The sequence below is a fragment of the Dasypus novemcinctus genome, chromosome 6, assembly GCF_030445035.2.
Source record: "Dasypus novemcinctus isolate mDasNov1 chromosome 6, mDasNov1.1.hap2, whole genome shotgun sequence".
Lineage (NCBI taxonomy): Eukaryota > Metazoa > Chordata > Mammalia > Cingulata > Dasypodidae > Dasypus > Dasypus novemcinctus.
The window spans coordinates 116,631,532-116,651,587 of record NC_080678.1 but is presented as its reverse complement, the minus strand read 5'-3'; the positions used below and the strand labels follow the sequence as shown (position 1 = coordinate 116,651,587).

At 49.1% G+C, this 20,056-nt stretch overlaps 1 pseudogene; it reads left to right on the top strand.

Moving 5' to 3' along the window:
- LOC131278817 (protein arginine N-methyltransferase 2-like) overlaps positions 1 to 20,056 on the top strand; it is an 87,639-nt pseudogene that overhangs the window by 50,212 nt on the left and 17,371 nt on the right.

Sequence of the window (20,056 nt, the reverse complement as noted above, 5' to 3'; positions counted from 1 at the left end):
TTTTCCTCTCCTCTTTCAGCTCCTACTTTTTTCCCTTTATGCCTGTTAAACATTATACTGTATTTCAAGTACTAAAGGCTCTGTCCAGATCAGAGTGACCTGCCCTGGCTCTGTTCCCACCTGCTGGTTTGTCCTGCCCTCAGAGCGATACCCCTGCCTGCTGCGCTTCCGCAGCTGGAGTGCTGGGGAGTGGGGACTGGGCCAGGGGTGCTGGGGGGGAGGGGGCAGGAGTGGTGCCAGAGAGCAGGGCTGGGGGGGGGAAGGGCGGGGGTGCTGTGTGCTCTGCCGGGGGGATGGTGGGGGGTGCCAAGCACTGCGCTGGGAAGGGAAGTGGGGGGAAGGGTGGGCGTGCCTTGCGCTGCACTGCGTGGGGTGGGGGGAAGGGCGGGGGTGCTGTGCGCTGTGCTGGCGGGAAGGCGGGGTGCTGAACACTGCGCTGGAAGGGGAAGGGTGGGCGTGCCGTGCGCTGCACTGCGTGGGGTGGGGGGGAAGGGCGGGGGTGCTGTGCGCTGTGCTGGCGGGAAGGCGGGGTGCTGAACACTGCGCTGGAAGGGGAAGGGTGGGCGTGCCGTGTGCTGCACTGCGTGGGGTGGGGGGGAAGGGCAGGGGTGCTGTGCGCTGTGCTGGCGGGAAGGCGGGGTGCTGAACACTGCGCTGGAAGGGGAAGGGTGGGCGTGCCGTGCGCTGCACTGCGTGGGGGGGGGGGGGAAGGGCGGGGGTGCGGTGCGCGGCGCTGGAGCCTGGGCAGCTTCGGTGGCAGCTCTGACCTCCCCTGGGCCTTGGCGGAAGGCTGGTGTCCTCCCGGGGAGGGGCAGCGCTGGCCCAGCGCGCTCGTCCTCCTGTCCTAGATGCCCCCTCCCTGGGGCGTGGCTGGGGCCTCGCGCATCCCCGCAGCATGGGGTACCCCCTACTTAGCCTACCCCCGACCTGTACTAGTCTATCAGCCCCGCGAGCAAACGGGAAGTTCCTGTGTGAGAAGGGGCCTCCCGCCCGGGTGTGCGGACTCTGGGGGCTCGGCCATGAGCGGGGACACGGTGGGGACGTGGCCAGGAGGGTGTCGCCCGCCCCCCCCACCCGTCCACGCCTGTCCCAGGCTCTGGGCGGCACAGGGAGACGCTGCGGGGAGTCCCGAAGCTTCTGCCTCGCTCCTCGCTGGCCACTTTCCCTAATGTCTCTTGATGTATTTTTGTTTTTATTTCTATTTTTTGCTGATGTATTTTTCCATCTGTTTTTTTTGTTTTGTTTTGTCTTTAATACAAAGCAAACTACTCCTTGACTTAAATTCCCCCAAGACAGCTTCCTCGCTTTCCCATGGAGTCATCCTCCTTGCGCCTCTGGCAGCCCTGTTCCATACCCTTTAATCCTACTAAAATCTATAATAGTTTTTTTAAATGTAATAAACTTTATTTCAACTTCAAAAAATAAAATAGCAGAAAAAAGACAGCTTAACACATTATGGTAACATTACTTTAGAAAATTCTGTCCAGGTACATTTATCTTATTTAATTCTAAAAATAAACTCATTTGTTTATCCAACATTCAGAAAGACACACGAATGAGCACAGATTTGCTAAATGACATGACCAGGATCTCCTTGTTAATGAAGGGAAAAAAATGCTTGATCATATTCATCTCCTAAAACTAAATCCCGTACTCTTTTTCTTTTTACATTTAGCATTAATACCTTACCTTCTTAGCATTTGCTACAAAAATATTACATTATTGCTGTTAACTATAGGCTATAAGTTACATTAGTTGTATTTTTCCATGTATTACCATATTCTTAACACCATATAATAGAGGAATATTCTTGTATTTTTATTATTAACCATAACCCTCATCCCCCACCTAAATCACTATGGTATATAGTACCTAGAGTATCCTCTAGCTGTCTTTCAATAAACAATCTCCCTACACTACCCCTTTCAGCCACAGTCACGGTTATAAACATCATAATGTGCTGCCATCAACTCCATCCATTCCCACGTATTTACAGTCAACCTTATGAAACACTCTATCCAGAATCAGCTACCCCTTCTCAACCGGTGCTCTGTCTCCTAGTAACCTGTACACTATTGTTTAACTCCCTAAGTTTTCTCATACTCAGTTCATAGCAGTGTGACTGTGCAATATTCGTCCTTTTGTATCTGGCCTGTTTCACTCAACATAATATCCTCAAGGTTCTTCCATGTTGTCATGTGTTTCCCCGGTTCATTTCTTCTTACCGCTGAACAATGTTCCATCGTGTGTGTTCACCACATCTTGTATATCCATTCACTGGACACTTCGGTTGTTTCCGTCTTTTAGCTCTTGGGAATGATGCTGCTATGAACATCAGTGTGCAAATGTCTGTTTGCGTCCCTGACTCCAGTTCTTCTGAATATATTCATAGTAGCAGGACTGCTGGATCACACAGCAGTTCTGTTTTCAGCTTCTTGAGGAGCAGTAATCTGTCCTCTGCAGAGGCGTCACCCTTCTGCATTCCCTCCTGCAGTGAAGGGGTATTCCCCTTTCTCCACAGCCTCTCCAGCACTTGTAGTTTTCTGTCTTTGTCATGGCTGTTCTATAAGGCGTGAAATGACATTTCATTTTAGTTTTGATCTGCATTTCCCTCTTAGTTAGTGATGTTGAGCATCTTTCAATGTGCCTTTTGGCTATTTGTATCTCCTCTTCGGAAAACTGTCTATTCAAGTCTTTTGCCCATTTTTAAATTGGGTTGATTTTCTTGTTAAGTTGTGGGACCTCTTTCATTCTAGACAAATGGCAATAATTCTAAATGTCTCATTTTCTCTAGAAACTTCACTTGGAAATGTTGGCAGACCAGCTGCACACAACTAAATAGTGCAACGTTATCCTGCAGAGTAAAGAATCCCTGAAAGATAAAGTGATCTTGGACGTTGGCTGCGGCACTGGGATTATCAACCTCTTCTGTGCACATCACACAGAGCCAAAAGCAGTGAGTAGGAGCGGGGCGGGCAGGGGCCAGAGCGCTGCCTCGGAAGGTTCTGAGCTTGGTGCTTCCCTGTTGGGACCCTTGGAGTTGTGCATCCGTGCAGCAGACCGGCTGGTGGCCACGATGGGATGTTCTCTATGAGACGTTTATTTCAGCTAAATACAGGGCACAGGCGGCCGCTCTGGGTGGGAGTTGCCCTGCTGTGCGTCAGCACGTCCAGGCCCCAGAGTGCTGACCGCCTCCACACTCCATGGAGCACGCTGGCCCCCGACCTCTTTTCTGGCGTGGCTGGATGGGGTGCCACCCCCAGGCAGGAAGCTCCCAGCAGGCCCCAGCCTCACGCAGCCCCGGCAGGCGGGCTGAGGCGATTAGGCCGTGGGTCAGGTGGACTTCCTACTGTGGGGGAAGGAGGGAGGAGAGGTGGCTCCCATGGCACGAGCCTTCCCAGGAGCTGTCCCCGCCCACATCTTTCCTGGTTTCCAGGTGTCGTCGGTGCTTGTTCTGGTGCTGCTGCCTGAGTTGACGCAGGCCCGGGTCGCAGCTGGGGTCGCTGCCTGGCTGAGGGTGCCTCTGCCCGCGTGCAGGTGTACGCCGTGGAGGCCAGCGAGATGGCCCAGCACACGGGGCGGCTGGTCGTGCAGAACGGCTTCGCCGACACCATCACCGTGTTCCAGCAGAAGGTGGAGGATGTGGTGCTGCTCGAGAAGGTGGACGTGCTGGTGTCAGAGTGGATGGGCACCTGCCTGCTGGTAAGGGCCTGGGGGGCGCGCGGGGTGGGGGCCAAGGTGGGGGGAGAAGGGCTGGGGGGAAGGGCCCGGGGTGGGGGGAGGAGTGTGGGGGGCTGTGGAGGTGGTGTAAGGAGCCCGTAGAGGGCTGGATTTCACTTGGTTTCTAAACATGAGTATCTCAGAGATCTTCACAAATCATTACTAACTTTATTTTTTTTCCTAAGATGAAATGTAGTGAATTTCTTGTGTGAACACTGCATTTAGTGTCTTGAATTTTTAACTGAGTGGAAAAAAGTGCCTTTATGGGAAATCTAAATCAGAGTTGAGGTGACTTTTTCATGAGTGATTTATGTAAAATAGTTTTCCTTTGAGAAACCCTGAATGTCATTCCTGGGTGTGCCTGCGCAGGCTGTTTCTGAGCGAAGCAGGCTTTGTCCTCCCCACAGTCTGGGCACCTCTCCTCCTAGAAAGCCTAGACCACCGTTTGTGAGGCCAGCTTTATGGCTTGGCCCTCCTTTGAGTGTTTCTTTACCCCGCATGGATGCGGACAGTGGCCGGGCTCTGCCCATACAGATGTTTGTGTGCCCCTGTGAGCTCCGTCTGTAACCTCTCCTCGGCTTGGCGTCTTGGGACATGAGGTTTTTAGTGAAACACCCTCATCTGAAGTCCAGAAAGTTAATATCTGGATGAAGGTGAGAGGAACAGGGCAGCTGTTTCCAGCAGAGAGCCCATTTACATATTGAGCAGATAGCTTCTAGTAGATTGTTAAGATGGGGGAAATGGTAGCAAATGACAGTGGACCTTCAGCCATGTTGAAGTTCTGTTTCAAGACAAAGTGCCCATGATGGGCCTAGGTTGATTGGTGATACTGTGGGCTCCCAGGACAGCAGGGGAGCAAAAGGCTGGTGTCAGTGGGCACGCCGTGTCCCCTCCAGAATTACCTGTTGGGCACCCCTGGAGCTGGCAGTGGGGACGGGGTCCATTAGGCAGGCAGTGAGCCTGGCTGCAGAGGGACAGGCCTGTTCCTGGGCTGGGTGGGGGGAAGGAGGGTGTTTGGTGAGGTGGGCAAGGGGCAACCCGTGGGGAGTGCTATGTCCCCGGGACTTGGCACTTGCCTGGCATGCAGCCAAGAAGCCCTCCAGGACTTAGATGATGGAGTATATGATCGGATTATGTTGGGAGGACCTGGATGCCAGTGGGCATGGGTGGGCAGGGCCAGGCCACTCAGTCTCCTTAGAGGGAGACATCCTGGGGCTGGCCTGGGGGAGTGGCCCAGGGGAAGGGGATGTGAGCCTGGGGGTCGGGGAACTGGCTTAGGTAGCTGGGTAGATTGACTTTTCATTCATTTGTTTTCCAGGTGGTTTTTGAGCACTTAGTGTATGCTAGACATTATTCTGCTGGGCATAGCCATGAAAAAAACAGGGACAGGCCCTGCCTCCCTGGCACTCACATTCTAGAGCAGTCAAGCAGCTGGTCAGCAGGCCTGCTAACTAACAGTGTAGTGCTCGGCTGAGAAAGAGGGAAAGCAGTCGCGGGGTGGAGGGAGGCCTGTGGCTCTCGCCAGTGCAGGTCAGAGGACCCAACCTGGGGTCACAACAGCACGTGCAGAGGCCTGGGGACGCGGCTGTTTGTGGGGGTTCATCTGTGGGCTCGTGGGCTGGGTCGGGGCCTCTGGTTTCGTTTCAGGTAGGTGGAAAGCCCTTGGCAGGTGATTTGGTGGACTGTTGAGAAGGATGATTCGGAGTATGATGAGGGAGCCAGGGAGACCAGGCAGGTTGGAGTGAAGGTGAGATGAGATGGTGGTGTAGTCTGGGGCAAAGCAGAGGAAGGGCCAGGTCTGGGGAGGATTTGCTGGTGGACTGGGTCTAGGTGTGAGAGAAAGGGAGCAGGATGGTGAGCTGTGGGGTGGCTGGATGTCAAGCGTTCCGTCTTAAGCAGGTTGTTTGTGATATGTGTTAGGCATGCAGGTGGAGAGTTCTTCTCTGGTCCTGACACTGCACAGGGCAGAGGTCCTGCAGGGAGGTGGCTTACCTGGGGCATTGGGCAGGTAGCTGTGTGAAGGGTGAGTGGAGTTGAGGCGGCAGAGCAGGGGAATATGCAGGGGGCAGGAGGACAAGATGTGATCTGGGCTCCTGGGAGCAGGGACCTGCTGGGGCAGTATCAGGCTTCTTTGCTGCGTTTGCATGCTGAGAGCAGGATCCCTGAGGTGGCAGTGGGCAGTTTCCTCTCCCCACGTCCTTCCCCTGGACCTGCTCCCCTTCTCCGGGAGCACCCCCACTCTTCAGCATTCCCTCCATCTGCTCTCCTCACAGGTCCCCAAGTCCTTCCTGGCTCTTCTTCCTGCTCCACTGCCAACATGCAGTACTAAATCAGACAGTGAGGCAGAACAGAAAATCTAGAAATAAACCCTCAGACATTTGCATTTAATGAGTGAGGAGGAGAGATTTCCAGACAGGAGGAAAAGATGTATAATCCTTCAAAAGTGGTGTCGAAACAATGATTATTTTGGAGTAATTAGTTAGATCCTTCTTTACACTGTATGCTAAAATAAACTCCAAATGGGTATTAAGAGAAAAAAATAAAAAAGGAATCCAACATCCAGCAAGATGACAGCAGAGTAAGGAGCAGCTTGTCCTGCAGGCAGTTAGTAACCACCCAGAGCTACCTAAAGCACCTGTTTGGGGGCCTCCAGGAGACCAGAAGAACATCCTGCAACATCTCTGAAGGACTGGAAGGAGGAGACTGCCCATCTGCAGAGAAGATTCGTGAGCAGAGCCCATCCTCCACTTGTGGCACAAGTTAACTTGGGAGCTATTCTGTGACTCGAAATAGAAGCTCCACTTCCCAAAAATGGGGGAGGAAGAGACTAATAATCAGATACTGATTATTAAGTTCAGCAGGCTAAAGTATAACCACAAGAGCAGCTAAAGCTTGGACCTGTTCAAGTCAGAAAGAGGCTGGTAGCTGCCACAGTGACTCTGTCCCTAGCTTGAGGCGAAGCCTGGCTGACAGAAATCACAATGACAGTAAGGACCAGTTTCTTTCACCCAGACCAGCCTGCAGCCCTAGCCTAGGCTTCAGCCCTACCTCTTGTCAGGGAGGAAGTTGCAGGACCTGCACCAGCCCATCCAGGTAACTGCAGGTACCTTTGTCTGGCACAGACTGAAAATCGGAAGTCTACTGGGGCAACTGCAGTCATCTGGAACCCACACTGCATAGATTGCTGCTCACCCCTGCAGCTCCATCCCCACCCCAGGCAGGGGAGACAGGGGCAGGAAGCCTCATTCAGTCTCTCTGGGCAACAACAGTCTAGGCCTGCATGACTTGGATTATTCCACACAGCTGTGACTCTGTCCCTACCCCGGGCAAAGGAAAAAGTTGAGAGATGGCTTCATTGGTCCCTTGGGCAATGAGAGCAGCCTGAGCCTCCACAGCTTACAGCACCAACTACATCCTCTGTTCCTACTATACAACCAGCAAGGGAGAAAGGGCAAGAAAGCCCTAAATTAAAGAGAGAAACTGTGCCCAGAATAAATACTCTAGTAAACCAGATGCCAACACACCCACAAAAAATGACAGTCTACACCAAGAAACAGGAAGCTATGGCCCAGGTAAAGGAACAAGATATACTTGCAGATGACATTAAGGAGTTGAGACAACTAATCAAAGATGTTCAAACAAATCTCCTTAACAAATTCAATGAGATGCTAAAGAGACTAAGGGTATTAAGACATTGGATGAGCACAAAAAAGAATTTGAAAGCATACATAGAAAAATATCAGATCATATGAGAATGAAAGGTACAATAAATGAAATTAAAAATACACTGGTAGGGAAGTGGACTTGGACCAGTGGTTAGGGTGTCCGCTACCACATGGGAGGTCAGCGGTTCAAACTGTGGGCCTCCTTGACCTGTGTGCAGCTGGCCCATGCGCAGTGCTGATGCACACAAGGAGTGTCATGCCACGCAAGGGTGTCCCCCGCATAGGGGAGCCCCACACTCAAGGAGTGTGCCCCATAAGGAGAGCCGCCCAGTGCAAAAGGAAGTACAGCCTACTCAGGATGGTGCCACACACATGGAGAGCTGGTGCAGCAAGATGACACAACAAAAAGAGACACAGATTTCCATGCCGCTGACAACAACAGAAGTGGACAAAGAAGAACACGCAGCAAATAGACACAGAGAACAGACAACTGGGGCTGGAGGGGGGAAGGGGAGAGAAATTAAAAAAAAAATACACTGGAATCATATAATAAGTTTAAGGAGGCAGAAGAAAGGACTGGTGAGCTTGAAGAAATGGCCTTAAAAGTGAACATACAAAAGAATAAATGAAGAAAAGAATGGAAAAAATTGAACAAGGTCTTAGGGAGCTAAATGACAGTAAGTGACGTGCAAACATATGTGTCATGGGTGTCCCAGAAGGAGAAGGGAAAAGGGACAGAAGGAATATTTGAAGAAATAATGGTAGAAAATTTCCCAACCCTGTTGAAGGACATGAATATCCATGTCCAAGAAGCATAACATACTCCCTTCCAAATAAATCTGAATAGACCAACTCTGAGACACATACTAATCAGAATGTCAAATGCCAAACACAGAATTCTGAGAGCTGCAAGATAAAAGCAGTGCATAACATATAAGGTATACCCAATATGATTAAGCGCCAATTTCTCATCAGAAACCAAGGAGACAAGACAATAGTGGTATGATACATTTAAGATACTGCAAGAGAAGAACTGCCAGCCAAGAATCTTATATCCAGCAAGACTGTCTTTCAAAAATGAGGGTGAATGTAGACTATTTACAGATAAACAGAAACCGAGAGAATTTATAACCAGGAGACCAAATCTGCAGGAAATACTAAAGGGTGTGCTACAGCCCGAAAAGAAAAAACAAGAGAGAGGCTTGGAAGAGAGTCTGGAAATGAAGATTATACCAATAAAAGTAACTTGAAGTGTCAAAAGAGTGGTGAAAATAAAATCTGACAGATAAAACCCAGATATTTAGGAATAAACTTAACCAATGATGTAAAGCACTTGTATTCAGAAAACTACAACTCATTGTTAAAAGATATTTAAAAAGACCTTAGTAATTGGAAGAACATTCCATGCTCACAGATTGGAAGACTAAATATTACAATGCCAATTCTACTCAAATTGATATACAACTTCAGTGAAATCCTGATTAAAATTCCATCAGGATTTTTTTAAATAAATGGAAATCAAGACTATCCAATTTATTTGGAAGAGTAAAGGGTCATGAATAGTGAGAAACATCTTAAAAAGGAAATACGAAGTTGAAGTACTCTCACTTCCAGATTTTTTTGTCTTTATTTCCCCAATGTTACATTAAAAATATATGAGGTCCCCATATACCCCCCTTACCCCCCTCCTCACAACAACAACCTCCTCCATCATAATGAGACACCCACTGCACCTGGCGAACACATCCCTGAGCACCGCTGCACCCCATGGCCAATGGCCCACACCACAGCCCACACCCTCCCACAGTCCACCCAGCGGACCATGAGAAGACACACAATGCCCAGCAACTGTCCCTGCAGCACCACCCAGGACAACTCCAACCCCCAAAAATGCACCCACATCACATCTCTTCCACTCCCCACCCCCAGCAGCCACCATGGCCACCCTCTCCACACCAATGCTACACCTTTTTCGACTACCAATCACAATAGTTCATGAACAGAACATCAGTAAGTCCACTCCAATTCACACTCCATTCCTCCATCCTCTGGACCCTAGAATGTTTGTGTCCACTCCACATCTATATCAAGAGGGGGCCTAGATTCCCATGGATGCTGGACGCAACTCTCCTGCCTTCAGTTGTAGGCACTCTTGGCTCCATGGTGTGGTGGTTGACCCTCTCCACCTCCATGTAAGCTGAGTGGGGTAAGTCCAAAACACCAGAGTGTAGGAGTTGCAAGTCTGTTGAGGCCCAGGGCCTGGCTACCACACGGTCAGTCCAGAGATCTAGGTCCCCTGGGCACACACCAAACCCCAGCACCAAACACAGCTCCAGTAAAAGTAACAGGAGAGGCTTGTGAACAAAGATTCCATCTGAGTCCAGCTCTACCACACAGAAACACTAACTCCAAAGTAGGGCCAACTGACATGGCACTGAACTCCATCCTGTGCCTGTGGGTCTCTGCAGCCTCCAGAAGAACCAACACCTGGGGGCTGTATCCACTCCATCTGTCTCTGGGACTCTGCTGAGGCGTGCACAAGGGCAACCCCTCTGATAACCTCCCAGCTCTTCTGGAGACCCATAGCCACATAAACTCATTTGTCCTTTCCATTTCCCCCTTCCATTCAGGTCAAAAAGCATTTTTAACTCCTAGTATTACATGCAGACCGAGATATTCTGCTGGTCCTAGTTGACCCCTTTATTCAAGGTCATTTTCTAGCCACATCATCAGCTGGCACTTGGCAGTAATCCCTTGGCACCAGGGAGGCCCATCCCCGGGAGCCATGTCCAATGCTTGGCGGGGGGTAGGCAACACATCTACACGCCGAGCTTGGCCTTGAGACCAGCCACACCTGAGCAACACAGAGGCTCCCAGAGGAGTCTCTGGGAGGCAACTCCCAGGCACCCCGCAGCTCCAGGCCCCGTTCTTATCTCAGGTGCACAGGCCTACAAGCATAGTCACCAGCATCAAGGGCTCATTGTTGGACCTTCCTTCTTTCTTGGTCCTTGCCGTTGCACTTGGGGGATTGTTGCCGTTCCTTTAGGGACCATGAAAGAGCCCCCCTACTTCCAGATTTTAAATCATATTACCTAGCTACAATGGTAAAAACAGCATGGTATTGGCATAAACACAAGACACATAGACCAGTGGAACCAAATTGTTGGTTCAGAAACAGACCCTCACATCTAGGGTCAAGTGATTTTTTACAAGCCTGTCAAAAATGGGTGGGCCCACCCAGCTCATGGAGAACAGTCCATTCAACAAATGGTGCTGAGAGAACTGGATATCCATAGCCAAAAGAAGGAAAGAGGACCCTATCTCACACCTTATACAAAAACTGAAAATGAGGAAAAAAAAAAAACCTAAATATAAAAGCAAGAACCATAAAGCTTCTAGAAGAAAATGTAGGAAAATATCTTTAAGACCTGGTGGTAGATGGTGGATTCTTAAAGGAAATAGGAGAACTGAGATGGTCTACTGATGTTTAATGTGTATAGAAGTTTTAATTAACTTTACTGTAACAGTGTGGAAATGTATAGAGTGGGTGGTAATATATTATAGTGAGTAACAGCTGGTTTATAAATGGGGATGTGGCTGAAAATGGTAGTCTAGGTATGTAAATGCCAGTTGACAGAATGCTAGAGAATAATCTAGGAACTGAATAGTACAGTATACCAAGAGGTGGATGAGAATTGTGATTGATGGTACAGATGCAAGAGTGTCCTTTGTGAGCTAGAGCAAATGTACATCACTGTTGCAGGGTGTTGGGAATGTGGGAAAAATACAGCTGGGGTGACCTATGTACTGTGGTTAACAGTAATAATGTAATGTTCATGCATCTATGTCAAAGATGTCCTGTGTTGAAAATAAGAGAGTATGGAAAAAGTCTGCTAAATGTATGCTATGGACCTGGTAATAGCCTGATGATATCATCTCATAATCTGTAACAAGTGTTCCACTATGGTGTGGTGTGGTGCCAAATTCTGTATTAGTCAGCCAAAGGGGTGCTGATGCAAAATACCAGAAATTGGTTGGTTTTTATAAAGGGTATTTATTTGGGGCTGGAGCTTACAGATAGATACCAGGCCATAAAGCATAAGTTACTTCCCCTCACCAAAGTCTATTGCCACGTGTTGGAGCAAGATGTCTGCTCATGTCTGCCAGGGTTCAGGCTTACTGGGTTCCTCTGGGCTCAGCTCCTCTGTTTTCTCCACAAGGTCAGCTGTAGACTATGAGGCCCTCTAGGCTTTGCCTCTCTCCACAAGGTCAGCTGTAGACTATCAGGCAAATGGCCCTGTCTCTTTCCTTGGGGCCCCAGCTTAAGACTTGAGCATCAAATTCCAATATCAAAACTCCCAACATTAAAAGTCCCCCAACTTTGTCCTTTGCCCTGTCTTTTATCTGTGAGTCCTCACCCACCAAGGGGCGGGGACTCAACATCCTACTTGCACAGAGGTTTACCTAATTACTTAATCAAGTAGACCTCTGAATCCAATATAATCTTATATGCCCAGAGGAAATGATCAGTTTACAAACATAATCCATTATTTCTTTTTGGACTTCATCAATAATATCAAACTGCTACAGATGGGGAACAAGGCAAGGAAGGCCACTCTTCCTCTCCTGTTCAGCCTTGTGCTGGAAATCATAAGTGAAAGGAGTGGAGATTGAAACAAAGAAGGAAAGCTTCATATTCACAGACAGCAGCACAACTGTCTGTATAGAAAATCCCAAAGAACTAATACCTGAGTTTAGCACAGTCACAGAATGCAAGGGTAATGTACAGAAATCGTCTTATCTGTATATGTTATGTGTAGTATATATTATATTGTGTATATAATAAAAGGAAATAATATGTAAGTATAAATCTAACAGAACAGCAGCGCAGGTATAGTTCAGTGGTTGAGTGCCTGCTTCGTATGTACAGGGTCCCAGGTTCAATCCCTGGTACCTCCTAAAGAAGAAAAAATCTAACAAAACATGCATTTTGTATGCTGAAACTAAAAGTGCTAATGAAAGAAATCACAGACTACTTAAGTAAATGGATTGGGAATCTCAATCTAGTGAAGATGTATTACTCCTGATATAGATATAATGCAATTCCCATCAAAATCCCAGCAGGGCAATTTTTTGTGGATATAGACAAGCTAATTCAAAAATGTATGTGGAAAGTAAAGGAACTAGAAATAGCTGATACAATATCTTAAAAGAAGAATAAACTTGGGGGAGTTACACTATAGATTTTAAACTTCATGTAAAGCAGTAATCAAGAAAGTGTACTGTTGGTGAAGGGATATACATGTAAGTCAATAAACAGAATGGAGAGATTGGTCCATGCAGATAATGACTAGTTGCTTTTTAACAAAGGTACAAAAGGGTATTCAACAGATAACATTGGCACTATTGGCAACCCATATGCAAAATAAATCCAAATATAAACCTCATACCTTATAAAAAATTAATTCAAAATATTTCATACATCTATGTGTATAAAGTGTTAAAACTATACCATTTTAGAAGAAAATTTCCGTTATCTAGGACTAGGCAAAGATTTTTTAGACATGACTCCAAAAGCACAGTTCATAAGGAAAGAGTAGGTGTGGGAGGAGGGGCACCCGGCTTGCCTCAGTGGCAAACAGTGCGGCAAGAGGTGACACCGCCTCTGCCCACTGGGCCTAGACAAGGTGACCACGCCTGACTAGGCCTTTGCTGCTAACGGCTAGCCGGCACCGCCCTCCCCCTTCCTATCTCCCGCCTAGCCCAGCTCTCACTTCCCCTCCCCCCTCCCTTAAACCTAATCTCTTAGTACGCTGTTTGCCCAGCAACAGCTTACAACCACCTATCAGCTTAGTAACAGTGTCAGCCTATCAAGAGTTAGCACATACTCTACTGGCCAATCACTAGCCCAATGCCAGAACATTGCCTTATATGGAAACAGCATTTGCCCTAGCCAATCAGAACCCGCCACACCACTCCCCAATCCTATAAATCTGCATCCCCTTCTGCAATAAACCAGACTTGTGCCATCAGCCTGTCTCCGTGACTTCTTCCTGGGTCGTGCGCCTTCCACGCCTTCGGAGCCCCCAAGGGAAGCCTCAGCGGCCGTACGAGGCTTTCTTCCCCACGCCAGGGACCCCTCTCATCCCACAACGGGACCCCACTCATCCCGCAACAGGGACCCCGCTCGTCCCATAACAGGGACCCCGTTTCATCCCTCAGTAGGTAAATAGGACTTCATTAAAATTTGAAATGTCTGCTTTTTTTTTTTTTTAAAGATTTATTTATTTATTTAATTTCCCCCCCTCCCCTGGTTGTCTGTTCTTGGTGTCTATTTGCTGCGTCTTGTTTTCTTTTATCCGCTTCTGTTGTCGTCAGCGGCACGGGAAGTGTGGGCGGCGCCATTCCTCGGCACGCTGCACTTTCTTTCACGCTGGGCGGCTTTCCTCATGGGCGCACTCCTTGCGCGTGGGGCTTCCCCACGTGGGGGACACCCTTGCGTGGCACGGCACTCCTTGCGCGCATTAGCACTGCGCATGGGCCAGCTCCACACGGGTCAAGGAGGCCCGGGGTTTGAACCGCGGACCTCCCATATGGTAGACAGAGGCCCTAACCACTGGGCCAAAGTCCGTTTCCCTGAAATGTCTGCTTTGTGAAAGATGCTGTTAATATCACAAAAAGACAGGTGAAGATTGGTGGGGGGGGATCACATATCTGATAAAGGACTATCAGAAAATACAAAGAAATCTCAAGACTCAGTAGGAAGAGAGCAAGCAAGCTCACTGGAAACTGGCTCATTGTTAAACAGGCTCTCAACACAAGTGGATATCCAGGTGGCAGATAAGCCCGTGAAAGGATGCTCAGCATTGTTAGCCACCAGGCAATGCAGCTCAAAACCACAGTGAGGTACTGTCACATGCCTACTGGAATGGCTCAGGTTTTCAGAACTGCTGTCAAGACCAAGTGCTGGCAGGGGTGAGGAGCAGCTAAAACATTCATTGCTGATGGGATCATGGAATGATGCAGCCACTGGGAAACGCGTGGCAGTTTCTGATAAAGTCATGCACACACTCACCACTCCTGAGCGTTTATCCCAGGGAAATTCAAGCTTATGTGATCACGTGGCTACCTGTACATGAATGTTTATAGCAGCTCTATTTGTAATTGCCAAAACTGGAAACAAGCCCAGTGTGCACGGATAAATGAGCTGGGAGTCAGCCACACCCTGGAATACTGCTCAGCAATAAAAAGAAGCAAACAGCTTGGATGATCTCAGAGCCTCTTGCTGAATAAAAGAATTCCGTCTCAAAAGGCTACATTTAGATAACATTCTTGAAAAGGTGAAGGTTTAGGGACCAAGAATGGATGAGTGCTTTCCCTGGGGGGGGGGGGGGGGTGATTGCAAAGGGGCAGCATGACATTTCTGGGGTGATGGAGCTAATAAAATTCATAGACCATAGACCAAAGAAGGTCACTTTTATACTAGGGTGATAAAGAATAAAAATAAAAATTACACGTATATACTTTTCCTGTGTGTGTACATTTGTGTCTATGCCTGAAAAGAAATACTTGGTGGTAAATCCCAGAATAATAGTGGTTCTCTCTGGGTCCTGGGTTTATCAGTGATTCTTATTTTTTTGGTGCTTTTCTCCATTTTCTAAAATTTCCACACTGAACATGTATTACTTCTATAATAAAACCTGCTTGATACAGGATGTTAATAATTAGATGGGTTGGAGGAAAATACACCAAAGTAAAATATGGACTATAGTTAGTAGTAATATGTTGATGATGCTCTTTCATAGTAGGTAACAAATATTTCACAACAATGCAAGGTGTGGTGTGGGTGATGCATGGGAGCCCTGGATGAAGTTATGCGTTTTTGTTTTATAAGTTCACAGCTTTCACTATACACTTGTATGCTCATGTATGAATGATATACTTCAAATTTTAAAAACCCTGTTTGAAGCTATCTGAAAGCAACAACACCCCTGCTGTTTCCGACCCACATCCTGGCGGCCCCCCCCGGGTCCTCTCCTGTGAGAGGTGCCCTCCGGGAGCTCCATGAGCCCCAGGGCCCCCCCTCAGGCATCCTCTTCGCCAGACCACGGCCCTGCAGGGGAGAGGCAGCTGCAGACGGGGTGGGCTCATCGCAGAATGAAAGGGCAAAGTCTCTCAGAAAGTGGGAAAAAGGCACTTTCTAGACTTTTCTTCTGCCATCTCTCAACTTGTCATGGTACTTTTTATTTGCTAATTAATGCTGTTCTAAGTAAAAAAAAAAATAAAACCGTAAATGGTTGATGTGAGTTTTACCATTCATCTTTATATTGTGCAATGCCAGCTTAAAATGCAAATATAAGAACATTTAAAGTGAATGTGGAACCTCTGAAATTTGCTCGGTTTCTATTTCGTTGTTTGTACATGCGTACTTATTTTGTTCTTAGCAGAACACAAAGCTAACTCGACTGATTGTATCTCACCATCCACGGACACTCCCGCCCTTAGCTCACTGAGGGGTGAGGGGCCACGGGCTGCCCAGCTGCCTGTCCTGTGCACTGTGCATGGGGGTTGGCTGACATGGGTAGCAACACGGAGGGAAGGGCACGGGGCTCTTGGACCTGTTTCCTAGGGCGCCCTCGTCATCTCTGCGATTCAGCAGAGCTGCCGGCGCCCGACACTCAGCTGTGCCCACTTGGGCCCCAGGATTCTGCCAGTGCTCAGCAGAATGGGAGAACACACACGCTGCATATGTCTGCTCACACTGTCTCCATTGTCCCATTGCAAGGACACACACACGTGTAAAATCTCACAAAATTTGACTTTATTTTGTGTCTGTATCGTGAGAAGGGACGACAGCTTTATACCAAGTGCTGGCCTTCTGAGCGTGGCCCTCCTCAGCGTGGCCCTCCCCACTCAGTGTGGCCCTCTGAGCGTGGCCCTCCCCACTAAGTGTGGCCTTCTGAGCATGGCCCTCCCCAGTGTGGCCCTCCCCACTCAGCGTGGCCCTCTCAGTGTGGCCCTCCCCTGTCAGTGTGGCCCTCTGAGCGTGGCCCTCCCCAGTGTGACCCTCCCCAGTGTGGCCCCCCCAGCGTGGCCCTCCCCAGCATGGCCCTCCCCTCTCAGCGTGGCCCTCCCCACTCAGTGTGGCCTTCTGAGCATGGCCCTCCCCAGCGTGGCCCTCCCCACTCAGTGTGGCCCTCCCCTCTCAGCGTGGCCCTCCCCAGCATGGCCCTCCCCTCTCAGCGTGGCCCTCCCGAGCTGGGCCCGGGTCCCTGCGGGGGCCCCACACCTGCAGAGCCGCTCTCTGTGTTGCTGGCACCGTCCTAGCGAGGGGGCAGCCAGGAGTGCCACACCGAGGTCGTGGGCATCCCGAGCTCACAGAGAAGCTGCCAAAGGGCCCCGGGCGTTCCCACAGCGGGGAGGGGGGAGCCCCTGTGTGCTTTAGGAGACCCCTCCCCACACTGTAGTGGACTTGGGTGGGCCCAGGGGACCAGGGAGGAAGAGGAAGGCGTCCAGGGAAGGGGGCCTGCTCAGATGCCACGTGAGGCTGCCCCTGCGCTGGGAGAATCCTGAGCAACCCAAACCAAATTTACTTTAACAGTTAAAACCCAAGGCCAGTGGTGACAGCATCTGGTCCTGGGGTGTGTGAGCAGCGCTCTCACGCCGGTCTTCACTGTCTCCACAGTTTGAGTTCATGATCGAGTCCATCCTGTTCGCCCGGGACGGTGGCTCAAGGAGGACGGGGTCATCTGGCCCACCATGGCCGCGCTGCACCTGGTGCCCTGCAGCGCCGAGCCGACAGGGACTACCCAGCAAGGTGCTCTTCTGGGACAACGCCTACGAGTTCGACCTCAGCGCCCTCAAGTGAGTGGGCACGGGCGGGGCCGCCTTCCTCCGTGGGGGAGGCGAGCACCTGCACCCCGTGGCCCCAGGCCCCGCGGAGCCCTGAACCCCCCGCGGAGACCCCCGAGACCCCCGCGGAGCCTGCCGAGCCCCCTGTGGAGCCCCTGAGTCCCCCGCGGAGCCCCCCGCGGAGCCCCTGAGCCCCTCATGGAGCCCCTGAGTCCCCTGCGGAGCCCGCCGAGCCCCCTGCGGAGCCCGCCAAGCCCCCGTGCCTCCTTCCCACCCTGTCAGTCCTGTCCCGGGTGGTCCCGTCCCCCCGCCCCTTGGTGCCTTTAAACCTGCAGCAGCTGGGATGGGCGTGGAAAGTCTTTCATTCTAGGATGTTTATTGTTCCTGGAATTCCCAATAAGAATGGGAAAAATAAGGACATGTTTAAAGATGAGGCCTTTAAAATACCCGTGGCCTCTAAATCAGGTGCTGCTCCAGGTAAGAGGGAAGCATTTTTTGTTGAGAACCAGAAAATGTGCTGGTAGCATCAATCCTGGCATTCTACAAAGAAAACAGTGCTCCGAAAGAGTCACGGTCGAGGTTTGGGTTTTTGACGTAGACCACTGTACAGCTGAGCTTCAGATTCCCATTAACGTAGATGGTTTTCTGGAAGGCTGGTCTGGGAAGGACGGTGGCACGAGCAGGGCCCTTCCGGGGGTTGCTGTGGAAACTCAGGAGGAACCCAGAGAGCCCTGGAGATGCTGAGGGGCGTCAGTGCCTGTGGCGAGGTCGGGTGGGATGAGCCTGGGTGGGAGGCTCTGGGCCTCTTGACTCGTTAAAAAATGTAAAGAAGAAATAGTAACTATGTGAGGTGCTCCCCAGGCAATCATTGCAATCTCACCCAAAATACCAAAGGATTGTGGAGAAAGGTATCCTACAAAGATGCTGTGCTCATCCAGAAGGAAAGGAGGGGTGAGAATGACCGGGAAGTGTTTGGGAAGGACAGTGCTACCAGGTTAAAATATCTTATAAAGTTACAGGAGTTCGGGATAGAAGGTGAGGATGGACAGGGGAAAAGGTGCTGGTACGACCAGGAGGGGATGAGGGAAGATGGCAGGTTGTCCTGGAACAACTGGGTTAGCTCTTTGGGAAAGAATTCTTTTCTTACCTCACAGCATACATTAAAATTTAATTCTGCATGGGTTTTAGGATTTTTTTTTTTTTTTTGTTATTAAAACAGCAATGACAGTTATAAGAGAGGTGGGTGCAGATCTTATAAGGGTGGAGAGGAAATCAGGAGTAGAAACAAAACCCAAACAGGCGACATAAAAACTGACATCTGTGTCAGAAATGAGTGAAAACACAACTCTAAAAGGCAGTAACTAATTAGAGAAAGTTACTTGCTGACAGTCAATTAGAAAAAGGTGAATATTAAAATGAAAGTATGAGTAAGTTCAAAGTCCAGGCAAGCCACACACAAAAATAAAATTACCAGTGAATAGTTACAAAACACAAGGTCATTAGTAATTAAAATGCAAATTAAAATCAATGTCATTTTTGCCCATCAGATGAGCAAAAAGTACAGTAAAATACATTCCGTGCTTGCGCAGCTGCAGAAGTGCTGAGGACCTCGGGAGCTGCTGCTGGGCATTCACAGCCTGCCTTGTCTGAGGCCTTTAGAAGTGGGGTGTGCACAAGGCAGTGAGAGCAGAAGCGAGGGGCTCTTTTCAGGAAGCGGAAGATATTGTAACCCAGTTGATAGAATACTGCAGCTGTTTTTAAAAGTAAAAGTGGCAGGACTCACACCTTTATGCAGTTTGGTTCCTATTTTCTATACCCAAAAAGTATTTATCTATAGGAGGAGGAGAATGAATAACTGTCAAAATGCTAAGGTAATGGATTTTGTTTTTTTCTTTGTATTTTTCTGTTATCCAAATTTCCTACAAATGCACAATTACTTTACCATCAGAAAAAGTATAACTCAAAATGTGATAGCCAGGTCCTGAGCCTCAACAGACTCCAGCACCTACAATCTGATTTATTGGGCTCACCACACTCAGCTAAGATGGAGTTGAAGAAGGACAACCACCACACCATGGAGCCTTGAGTGATTACAACTGAAAGTGGGAGGATTGCATCCAGCATCCATGTGGAATCTGAGCCTCCTCTTGACATAGAGGTGCAATGGACACAACCAATCCAATGTCCACATAGAAAAGGTGGCATTGGATTGGGAAAAGTAGACATGATGGCTGATGGGTATGGGGAAAGGCAGGAAGAGATGAGAGGTGAAGGCGTCTTTGGGACATGGAGCTGCCCTGGATGGTGCTTCAGGGGCAATCACCGGACATTGTAAATCCTCACAGGGCCCACTGGATGGAATGGGGGAGAGTATGGGCCATGATGTGGACCATTGACCATGAGGTGCAGAGGTGCCCAAAGATGTACTTGCCAAATGCAATGGATGTGTCATGATGATGGGAATGAGTGTTGCTGGGAGGGGGGGGGGAGAGGTGGGGTGGGGGTGGTGGGGTTGAATGGGACCTCATATATATATATTTTTAATGTAATATTATTACAAAGTCAATAAAAAAAATAAAATAAATCACTCAGAAAGGAAAAAAAAATACCTGTGTATAATGGAAGCTTTAGTAAAATGTTTGCTTTTATTTGCTATTTTAAGTTATCAGTATGCTTCCTTTTGGAAATGTTCCTGTGGTAAATAATGAATTACTTTCTGGTAAGCATGTGGTACAGTAAACAAAATGGGAGCGCCGAGGGCTGTGAGTCTCGGCTGTCTGTTTCTGGGATTAATTTATGTAGCCACAGCACAGATATTT